This window comes from Stenella coeruleoalba (genome assembly GCF_951394435.1).
Source record: "Stenella coeruleoalba genome assembly, chromosome: 1".
Classification (NCBI taxonomy): domain Eukaryota; kingdom Metazoa; phylum Chordata; class Mammalia; order Artiodactyla; family Delphinidae; genus Stenella; species Stenella coeruleoalba.
The window spans coordinates 127,235,265-127,247,869 of record NC_137169.1 but is presented as its reverse complement, the minus strand read 5'-3'; positions in this window follow the sequence as shown (position 1 = coordinate 127,247,869).

Sequence of the window (12,605 nt, the reverse complement as noted above, 5' to 3'; positions counted from 1 at the left end):
CTCAGTCTGTTTCTAAGAACTGAGAGGAAACACGGAAAAGGCAGGAATGCAAGCACTATTGGCCACTTACCCTTGTTGGATCAAACAGTAGGGTTTCATCAGAACAAGCCAAGTGGAGCCCATGAACATAGGAATCTCCCCATACAGTTATTTTTCCATCACAAAAGAAAAAGAGGCAGCACAAACGCACAGCCAAGGGCCATATCCTAGTTTCACTGCAGTTGGGAAAACTAAACCTCTCCCTTTGATTGTTACAATAAATGTGTTGGTACCATTATTTTTCAACCTTTCTCAGCCATAATTTCTCCTCTAGACTCAGGAAATAACCTCCTCACCACACCACCTCTTTTTGTTTTGTTTTTGTTGGGATAACATTGTTTTACAATGTTGTGTTAGTTTCTGCTGTACAACGAAGTGAATGAGCTATATGTATACATATATCCCCTCCCTCTTGGGTCTCCCTCCCAGTCTTTCTCCATCCCACCCATCTCGCTCATCACAGAGCACCGAGCTGAGCTCCCTGTGCTATACAGCAGGTTCCCACTAGCTATCTATTTTACACATGGTAGTGCACATACCACATTTTGACCCCTTCCAATACATTCCCAATCCACAGACTCATCTTTTGCAAACACAGCTCCCGTTATGTCGGCCTTCTATTAAACCATCAATCTTTCCCTAGCCATTGGGGCCAAGTCCTACAAGCGGTCTCCAAGCACCTCTTTCTCTACACACATCTTTATCTTCCTGTCTCTCCTAAGCTCCAGCTGTACTGGATTCCTCTAGGATCTTAAAACAGGCTCTCCCACTCCCGGGCTTCCGAACATTATTTTCTTTGGCTGGGACATTTCTTCCTTTGACCTCGCCTTATTTGTCCTTCAGATCTCAATTTCCTCTAGGTATCTCTGGCCAAATGCTTCACCCAACAGAACCGTATGCTCTTCCGTAGCATTTATTACACTCCCATAAGCATTTCTTTAATCGTGTGGAGAGGCAGGTATCCATCCTTTCCATGGATGGGTCTCCAGCAGCTCACAGAATGCCTGGAAGGTAATAAGTCACTTAAAATTGTATTTGGTGTGTTACGATTGTCTGAAATTGTCACCAACTTCCTCAGGTTTCATTATAAATATCTCTCTTCAGGAAGGCTTTGTAAAAAGATGATTAGATGAGGGTATGGCAAGGGTGGGAAGGAAAAATAGAGGGCCAGGGGATTTGTGGTAATAAGGGTCTAGAGAAAGAACATGACAAAGTCCAGTGAAAGATGTACTCAGGATAAGTAAACCTCGAAGAAAGAGGAGAAAATTCAGGAAAGGGATATTGACCCAGCAAGAGGGGGTGACAGGAGGAATCTAAAGAACAAGAAAAACCCTTGACAGACAGAGTTAATTGATTTGAGTGGCTCTTGCTTTCCTCTAAGAAATCTGACCAGTATTCAGAAATGAGTCTACAATGAAATTCAGTGTTTCAGGCCACTCAGTAGAGTTTCCGGGGGTTTATGTGTCTCTTATTTCCCCACATCCCAGGCTGGAAAAACACAGTCAGAGAAGTACAGGCTGCTCTATAGTTCACCGGGCACAAAATGCCTGACAGCTCTTTCGGGAGCTCCATATCAACAAGGAAAGAAAGCCAGCTTGTCAGATATGATCATCTCTCGCTCGTTCAGCACTGTGGCTATCTGGCCCTGGGATATCCCGTGGGGTGCCACGCATCTAGACCGAGGATTTAAGTCTCCACCATGTTGTGACAAGATTCCCACATTTTAACTTTGTGATCTCAATTCTTTCATTAGAGGAGATGTCTCTAGACCACATTGGAAGATAGAAAATCGTGCTATCATGTTTTAACTTTGTGATCTCAAATCTTTCATTAGAGGGGATGTCTCTAGACCGCATTGGAAGATAGAAAATCCTGCTATCTGGAATCTGTACACAGAAAATGTCTAAGAGCTGCCAAAATCTATCTTAGGCAATAGAATATTATCTTGTGTGTGAAAAGGAAGTATACTTAAATGGGAATGCACGTTTGTTATACACATGTTATATAACTGGTCCTGTGCTGAGCACTTTCCTATTTACAGGGAAAGTACCAAACACTCCTTTTGTCCAATGCTAAGGACATACCTTTGACTAGATTCTGATTCCATTTTTAACTCAATACTGGATATTTAAAACAATCTTGAAAAAGAACAAAATGGGTAGACTCATACTCCCGATTTCAAAACTTACTACAAAGCAACAGCAATCAAGATGGTGTAGCACTGACATAAAGTTAGACATGTAGATCGATGGAAATTACAAGGCCATCCCAGATGCACATGGCTTTTGGTGGGAGTTACTGCAAAATTGCATTGTAGAGGGCCTGAATAGAGGGCAGGGTGAAGAAATGTGGGCATTTTATCACCAATATGCAGTAGTCTATATCTTCTGCCATAGCCATTCATATTCCTTCCACTTGCAAAATTTCTTCACCTCCTTACATATCCTCAAAGTGTTATCCAATTACAGCCTGAGGATCAAAATTCAGTATCTTGGGTTCTACATCAGGTCCTGATGTGGTTCCTCTCGATTCAGAGATTTAAGGACCGAAAAGACAAGATATCTGTTTCACATCCCCCAAACATACAAGGGTGCAAAAGGAGTATGGTTCACTTAATAATCATTCTCATTTGAAAAGGTAAGAAATGAGACATAGCAGTCATTGTTCCATAGCCTTTCAAAATCCTGTTGAACAAATATTCCCAGATTCCCTGCTCTGGCAGTGGGGAGTATTTCCACTGGAAAATATGACCTTCAAGGAACTTTCCCAGTTCTTTATTGCCTTTTTGATTTTCAAATAATTTCATTTTTAGTCTTGCAGCACTTTTGCTTACATAACTCCTTTAAGAACTTTTTAGGTTTTCTGTGAATCTGATTCCATTCAGTTCTAACGGTGAAGACTATACCTACAATTCAAGAGACAAGACTTTCTCTAGATTTAATTATAGTTATTTAAGGCATATCAAGTTCTTGTGGGATTTCTAGAATCCTTTAAGATTTCGAGAAGTTCTTTTTTTTCCTAGCGGTTAGAAGGCCCTCTGTGAATGGGAATGCATCACAGCACAGAGCATAGAAGCATCATAAAAGATTGTATAAGCACCCACTTTACTTGATCTCCTCCTCAAGCTGTATTTTACGAACTGTTTTGCTGGCTAGAGAGGCTAGGGATAAAAAAATAGTTTTATTTTCTAACCCGACAAGGCTTTTCTCTTTGATATTTCCTCTAAATTCTTCTTACAAATTGCTCAGTTCTTTCTTTAGCCCATCTATTTCTATATCTTTTCACGCAAAGCTAGAAGCAACTTGCTGACACATTCAATATTCTAACTGAAGGTCTTCTTAACCAAATCCAAAAGTTCACTAGGTCCTTCATTTTCAATTTCCAAGTGAACACAGTATTTTTCTGCTACTACGTAGCCTGAGTCTCCTCTTTTCCAGCCTTAATACATTTTTTTAAATCATTTTTTACAGCCTTTGCTAACAATTTTCTTGCCATTCTGTCAGCTTCTTCCTGTCACCTGGTTCTAAAGCCAATGCCATATATTTTAAGGTTTTTTTATGATATTATTCCTTCTAGGTATCAATTTCTGTATAAATTATTTATTGACACAATAAGCTACAATAATATCCCGTTTAATGCCCTAAGTAGCAAGCACGTATTTAATTCAGAAGTCATTTCTCTGGGCTGGTCTTGTCTGATAACCGACTCATAGGTCTACAACCAACGGGCTGGTCACCACCTCCCCAGAGGTGGTGTTTATGCCAGATGCATGGATATCATTCTGCTCCTGTCCCTTCCACATCCAACCTCTAAATCCTCTAACTTGTCAACCTCTCTTGCTCTCTAGAGCCTTAATCCCACTTTTCACCTTTTCTTTTATATTCTCTATATTCTGTGTTATGGTTCCATAAAAGATTATGTATCATAGATGTGATATAATTTTGTAACTTTCTCCTCATTATAAAATATTTTAAAAAGCAAAGCACACATTATGCTTTTAATTCATCCTTGCAAGATGTACACAGGCTCCTGTACATGACCTCTAGCACGGATTATAGTAATACTTACCCGTTAACAATTCTCATACTGAGTTTTGATTTCTACAAATTCATTCTCCCTTAGATAGTCATTTTTGGTTGTTTGTTTAAATGGAAATCTAATTTCACCACTTCTCTATATAATAGCCTCTGATTGCTTCTGGGATAAAACCTAAAATGCTCTCACTCCCCAACTCTGCTCCCCATGTTTTCAGGGATCACCTCTCAAACACTGCTCACATTGAAATCCTTGCTTTAGGGACTTTCTCTGGGCAAACTTAACTGTGACATGTTCTGAATAAGCTTTGAAAGCAAATGATGAATGGATAAGTGTGAAAATGAATCATTAACCACAGCTGAGTAAAGTAAATATCAGCTTATGATGTAGTCAAAAACAAATATAGATTTGTATCCAAAAAATAATATTTTATTAAGAAATGTAAAGATTCAGTTTTTGAAGTTTGACATTATCGGGGAAGATAATTTCTCAACAGTGTGCTAATAGATTGTTCCTCTTGTTCGTGAAACTAAAAAGATGCTCATTTCAACTGAACCTGGTAAGTTCAGTTAGGAACTGAACTAGGAACTGAACAGTTCTGAACTGAACAGTTAGGAACTAAATTAGGAAGAACCTAATTTATCTTTAATGCTTTTACCATTACTTTATATTCTCTATATCCTGTATTACATTTCAGTAAAGATTATTTATCATAGATGTTATGTCATTTTGGAAATGTTTTTTCTCCTTATGAAGTTTTGTAATCACAAAACATGCATTCTGCTTTCACTTCATCCTCATGAGATATATACAATTTCCAAATAGTATTTTCTTTCTTTAAAAGAGTCAGGGCCTGAATTGATTTTTTAAAAAATTAGACAGGTTTCTTGAAAGCCTTTTGCTTTATTTTGCTTTATATTGTGAATGCTATTACACCTAGCAATTCTACCATATTTAGAATCGAGTATAATCTGCTTTCTATAATTCTGCTTTGCATCATTATTTTAAAATTTTTCCATTTTTGGCTTAAAGGATATAATTCTTTTTTTAAAAGTTACTATCAAATGTCCTAAGATTTGTATTAACTGTCTCTATTTATTAAATCGACCAAAAGTTCTTAAATGCTTTTGCACAAAAAATTAATAAGTTTAACCATCATTATTAATGTTTATATCATTTTACTAATCATAATAAGTACATATTTACAGTTCTATTGATCAATAGAATTTCAATATATAAAATGCATAAAAATATTTTTTCATTCAAAATTCTTTATCGGTCTCTATTTGAAGGAGAGTATCTGGATATTAATAACACATCTTAAGGCGTGCCTCGCAGTGTGACTAAGGTGGAGATGCCTGTCAGGTGTCGGGCAGCCTTTGTGTTCTCACAGAGGTCTGTGTGACCCCTGACCACTGGCAAGCACAGCCCTGACTCAAATAACAGTCCTCTGATTAAGTCCTTCAAAAGCCCAGGCTGAAGCTGAATGGGAGATTTGAGCCCAAATCTCTCTTTTTAACATGTTCTCTAATTTTGCCTCACAGCGACCCTTGAGAAGGGTATTATTCCTGTTTCACAGGTGAGAAAACTAAAATTTAAAGATACTGCATCATCTAATGAAAGCTGCTGACCTGACAAGAGGTGAGGCCAGGCCTCAGATGTAGATATGTTAGATTTTAAAACTGAACTTCTTATATATTATCTTAAGAGATCATCGTCTTGTGAGAAGGAAAAATAGAAGATGACAGAGTTATAGTACAGACTGGAGAGTAAGGAGAGCCATAATAGTTTCAAGGTTGTATCTCTCTTCACAGTGAAGTGGGTGGCCTCAACCTTCCCTCATTCTTTCTTCCAAAATTCCTTCTGGGTTCTCCTGTCCTTATTAACTCAGAGCACAGACTCTGCCTTGGCAGATTCTTTATCTATCTATTTATCTATCTATCTATCTATTATCTATCATCTGTCTATCTCTATCATTTATTATCTATCTATCATCTGTCATTTATCATCCATCTATTTATCTATCTCTGTCATTTTTCATCTATTTATCTATTATCTATCTATTACCTATCATTTGTCTATCTCTATCATTTATTACCTATCTATCTATCAGCTGTCATTTATCAACCATCTATTTATCTATCTCTATCTGTCATTTTCATCTATTTATCTATTATCTATCATTTGTCTATCATTTATCACCTATCATTTATCTATCTCTATCATCTATCTGTTATCTATCTCTATCACCTATCATTCATCATCTATCGATCGATCTATCAATCTATCATCTATGTATCCACATCATACACAGACTTAATTCAGTGCCTACTCCAGCTGTTCCCGTACATGAAAACCACACAGAAAGCTCTTCTATGTCAAATCCAAGCACATCTCTGCTCTTTTCAGGTCTAGGTATCCTCTAAGTGGAGGACTGAACCAAGCCTGGTCCTGCTGCCTGGGGGAATGTGTTTGTTTATCTTAACACATCTAATAGGAGTCTAATAGGAGTATAGAAAGTAGGGCAACCAGCTGATTAATACTCCTAGAACATTTGAAATTAATCCAGAGACCAGAAAGATGGTCTCCACATGTTTTCAATTTCAATTTTCTGTTCTGCCTAATCATTTTATCATGAGGTTAAAGTCATCATAATAAGTCTTAATTCATTTTATTACAGTTCTGGCATTATGCCTATGCAAAATGGTGACTTCTTTCAGTAAATAACATATGCTGAGAGGATTAACTTTATTAATGGTTCACAGAGATCTGTAGTAGAAAAATATGTATTTTTTCAGATATATTAAACACTATTTCCACTGATACCTTCTTTATAAGTCTGATAGGCATGTCAGAACTAATAAATTGCTTCTCTTCACTTCCATTAAGAGTGAAAAGAAAGGTTAATGAGTTAAATAGACAAGAGAGAAAGTAGGAATATTTAGCTAATATGTTACATTTGATAAGTAATTTTCAAAATGCTGGTAAAGGATTCACCCAGATTGTCACAAGTACGTTGACACATGGGCTGAGTCCTGAGAGGAGACTTGAACATGTGTTTACTCTAATGCCAGAACATTTTGGGAAATCAGCCAAAGGCTGAAAATAAGGATTTGGGCTTCAGGTGAAGAAAAACAAAAGGTGGATAAGATATTTGGAAATTCCTTTTTTTTTTTTAACAAAGTATGACTAAAAGGCATGTGTTAGTGTTTTGTGTTCTTGTGAATTTCTTCAACAAAAGGGAATTTGTTGAAGATTCAAACTCTCTTATATGGTGAGAATAAATGACTTCCGGTTATTATGCATAGGGGCATACCTAGAACAGAAAGCTTTCCTTGGGAGGTTTGGGGTGGTAGTGGGTGTTGTCTAATCATCACTTAAAAACTTGTCAAAATGATGTCTTGCTTATTTATTTTTTCTTTATAATTGATGTCATGTTATTTGAGAAGGCCCCATATTTTAGTTGTTTATTTATTTTGCTTTTTTAAAAATTGAAGTATAGTTGATTTACAATGCTGTGTTAGTTTCAGGTGTACAGCAAAGTGATATATATATACTTTTTTTCAGATTCTTTTCCCTTATAGGTTATCACAAAATATTGAGTAGAGCTCCCTGTGCTATACAGTAGGCCCTTGTTGGTTATCTATTTTATATATAGTAGTGTGTTTGTGTTCATCCCAAGCTCTTAATTTATCTCTCCCCCCTTATTTATACATATTAGTGTAAAAATGGAGAGAATTAACCTCCTATGCAAGTCAAAAAGTTAAAAGTTTAAGATAAATAGAAAATTAAAATTTTGCCTGCAGACGTTCATGAATTCTAATCACAAATAGTACAGTTTTCCGGAACCATAGTAGTTAATGGTACCTTTAGGACCGATTTTGCAAAGTGAAGTCTCCAGTTTATGGAATATTTTACTGTGGGTCCTCTTTGGAAGAGGGGAGTGAGGTGGGACCCCCTTGGACCATAGTTGTTCCTCTGATCCTGCTGGGTCTTCTCAGTTGCTAGAGATGCAAATCAGAACTAGAAGTTATCCTTCGGTGTTTAACCATCACCTTTTTCCATCAAGGTGCTCCTGAACAGATTGCCCACATTATATACTCTTCCTATTAGGTATTACATTCCTTGGTTTTGAACTGGTATCATTGCTTTTCAATCCTACTCTGCTTCTTGTGAGGGCAATTTTTTAAATCTTCCCAAATGCAAATCCAATTAAGTCATTCCCCATGATTCCTTATTGTTCAAATTCCTTAAAAAGGCAGATAAATTTATTTGGGAATATGGGCACCTGTATCACCTAAGCTCCCCTCCTGCACACAGGCATCTCTTTCTCACGTATATCTTCATTTCATCCAGGTCGCCTCATCATTCTCCCTCCAGCCTTCATGCTTTAGTGTTTATTCACTTCATATTTAGTGTTCCCTTAAATGGGAATACGTAACCTCCCTGATCTTTCCACTGAACTCAAAATTCAAACCAAACATAAACCCTATATTACTGAAAAGTTTCCTATTGTTGTAACAAATTTCTCCCAAAACAATATCATAAAACAACACAAGTGTATTACTTTACGATTCTGGAGGTCAGAAGGCCACAGTACATCTTACTGGGCTAAAATCAAGGTGTCAACAGGCTCCACTTCTTCTGAAGGCCCCAGGGGACAATCTGTTTCCTTGATTTTCCCAGCTTCTAGAGGTTACCTGCATTCTTTGGCTCATTGAATGGATGAATTCCTTTCTCCATGTTCAAAGTCAGTAGCAAGGCATCTTCAGTGCTGATGACCTCCTCCTTTTTCTTATAGGGACCCATGGGATTCCATTGGGTCCACCTGGATAATCGTCTCATGTCAACGTCCTTAATATAATCACATCTGCAAAGACTCTTTTGCCATGTAAAATAAGGTATTCATGGGCTGCAGGAATTAAGATGTAGACATCTTTGGGAAGGGACATTATTCTGTTTACCTTAACCCCTCAAGCAAGTCCTCCTCTACCTCTCACACTTCTGACTCCATTTATTTTAATTAGAAAGTTAGCATATTGCACTAGGTATAGAGGCAAAACAAAAATACCTGCTGCAATTCCATGAAGGTGACAATCAATAATGATGAGCAGTGTTTTCCACTTCATTGTATTTGTGTTCTCAGTCTTCATCATCAAATACCCCCCAGGAGAAACTTCTAGTTTTATAATTTGATGCATCTTGAGCTATGTCTCACATCTATTGTATATGCAAAATAGGTCTTTTGTAAGATCATTTTAATTGAAATGATGACAAGAGACTCAATCTGTTGTCATTTCTCATAGTGTTCTATGATTTATCCATTATAAAGTTTAGTATTATTTCAAAACTTTGAGGGTAAGAGCTATTTGTTACTAAGGTGAGATTTCAAAAGAGATGGGAAAATATTAATGGCTTACCATACCATGATAAAATTAAGGCATCCTCTGAAGTTTTTCTGTCTCTTAAGGAAGTGAGGTGTACCTCCGATTAAAGGATGGGTTCTGGATTAACACATTGAACAAGGGCTGAACTGAGAGATGGCAGAGTTCAGAGGGATGGCTGGGACCCCCGACAAAGTCTCCACTGCCAAAGGTCCAGCCAGCCTTTGTTCTTATCAAACATCGGATGTGAATCCAGGCTCCTGGACTGACTTTCTCAAATAAACTCTCTTCATTGCACTTCAATGTAATAAAAAGGACTTTTTCTTTTCCTTTTTTTTTTTTTTACCATTTCTCTACCTTATCCTATTTAAAATCAATAAAAACAAATATAAATTGTTATGCTTTAATCCAAATAGCCATTATAGAGATAGTTTTGTGTATGTGTGTTTTTAAGAATAGAAGGCATTTTTAAAAGGTATTTCTTTTGTAATGGGAAACCACATTTGTGAATGTCTTTGGGAATTGCTCACAGATGACAGGGCTTACTTTGTGTTGTGTTTTTGCACAGTTGGTGGGTCTGTGCATGGGGGAAAGACTCATTTACTGTTAGGGTCCACTTTTGTCTACAGACAAAATTGGGTATGGCCTTATGTAACAGAAATCCAAATATTGAGTTTAATAAAAATTGAAATTCATTCATTTCCTTATTTATATATTATTTCACTTATTTATTCATTCATTTTGTGATAAGAAGAAATTGAAAGGTAGGTGATTCAAGGCTGGCGCCGGGGCTCAACTGTATCCTGGCTGAAGACCCCTGGATTTTCTGAACCGTTCCCTCATGTCTGTTACACCTCCAGTCATCCTGTCAGCATTTCAGACAGATAGAAGGAGAAAGCACAGGTGCTAGTTGGTTCTCTTTTAAAAGATTTCTTGATAAATTCCACCCCAATTCTTCTGCTCACATCTTATTGGGGAGAATACAATGGTTTCCAAGCTCAAAGGGAAGTGAGGACAGTTGAACAGTTGTGGATTTTTTGTTTTTGTTATTGTTTGTGCTTGGTCGTGTGTTTGTATATATATATATGAATAGTTTTTTAAAGCTAAGTATATTGACCTACAACATCTAGGCTCTACAGGAGAATGTAGCAGTCTCTCAAACTAGCCATCTGCCAAAATTGTTCTCCTCTCAAGTATTTTAACTTTTAATTTTGACACTGAATCTTAATGTAAAGGTAAAATATACAATTGAAGATAACTCTGGAATGATATTGCTTGTAAAGATTTGTTCTAGGCTTCCTTGGTAGGCTTGGTTTCTCCTATGATCTTTAGTCAGTGATGATTTTGAGGAGAAAGGAACTCTTCTGTAGTTAGTAAATTGGGGTCTTGCTTTTATAATCTACTCTGTGTTTGCTTGAGAGGCTTCTAGAAGCCTTTAACAACAAAGAGAAAAGGTCCCACACTTTGTTTTTTCCTGGTACTGTTTTAAAGGTGACTCAGTCCTTTCTTCCCATGTGCTCTTGTCCTTATCAGGGACAATGTTTCACTGGGATGGGTGAAGAGGGGAAAATCCAGTTTTCTGGCAAACAGAACGCTGCTACCTTTCGTCTCTTCTCAGGCTGGTCCAGAAAAAGACACAAGAGACTAAGAATTAGAAGATAGAGCCTCTGTACTTCCTTCTGCCCAAACTTCACTTTTAAATTCACTTTCTGCTTTTGTAAATAACGGTGGTAATATTTCCCTTCCAACATTACTGGGTTGTTGTAAATATAAGGTCAGCTATGTAAAAACACGTCAAGAAATTTAGAAGTGCTGTATGAATTATAGGAAATGATAGACTTCTCAGAAGAGTTTACAAAATACTCCTTAGAGATAAGCAGAGTGCTCTACATTAACCTACCCATAAATGTTTTATTGCGAGAAACACAAAATGAGGAGTAATTCTATCTCCTAGGTGATGTAAATTGCAGGGGAAAAGTAGTGAATTGCTCAGTTCCAATCACGTGTCTTGAAATATAATAATAACTATTAGAAAAGCTTTTTCATCTAATTTATAGTTTCAAGGTTTTAAGGAAATGCTAATAACAATCAAAATAATAACTCTCAAGGAGGATTCAGTTAATCATTATACTGTTCTATGGTGTAAACGCTGTTATTAGCACCATAGTACACAAGAGGAAATTGAGGCACAGAGTTGTTAAGAAACTTGAATAAAGTCATAAAGCTAAAAAGTATTAAAGGCAAGATGACCTGCTAAACTTCTGGCTCTAGAGTTTGAGCTATTGATCAGCGAGAGCTACACAGTTAAAAGTTTTCAGGAATAAAGACACAGACCTACTAGAGAATGGACTTGAGGACACGGGGAGGGGGAAGGGTAAGCTGGGACAAAGTGAGAGAGAGGCATGGACATATATACACTACCAAATATAAAACCGATAGCTAGTGGGAAGCAGCCGCATAGCACAGGGGGATCAGCTCGGTGCTTTGTGTCCACCTAGAGGGGTGGGATAGGGAGGGTGGGAGGGTGATGCAAGAGGGAGTGGATATGGGGATATATGTATATGTATAGCTGATTCACTTTGTTATAAAGCAGAAACTAACACACCATTGCAAAGCAATTATACTCCAGTAAAGATGTTAAAAAAAAAAAAGATCTGAAATTTTAAAAAAAAGTTTTCTTTCACGGCATCGGAAAATAAGGTTTAGTGTTCATCATTGATTGAGGAAGCATATTAAACATGTTCTGTGCTTCTTCGAAGTTTTCTGAATCAGTACTCACAACGTTACGTTCACTCAAATCTCAGGTCTATTTAGCTGGCTAGGGAGCTGGCTTAATTGAATTCCCAAAGTGTCCTGGATATCATGGTCTTTATACTTCAGAGACCACAAGGAACTGCTAACATAGACATGTAAGGACATATAGGCTTTGAGACTTGGGGAGACAATTTGTACAATGCTATTCAGTTCTCAAGAGCCCAGGGTAGAATCTGTTTGTTACTAAATGCCTGACCTTCTGGGTCTCAGCTTCCTTATCCATCAAATAGAGATAATGGTACCCAACTCACAGGATTATTGACAGTCAGATAAGTTAAAAACATATAGCACAGGTCATGATATATGGAAAACTCTTAACAGGTGTTGGATGAA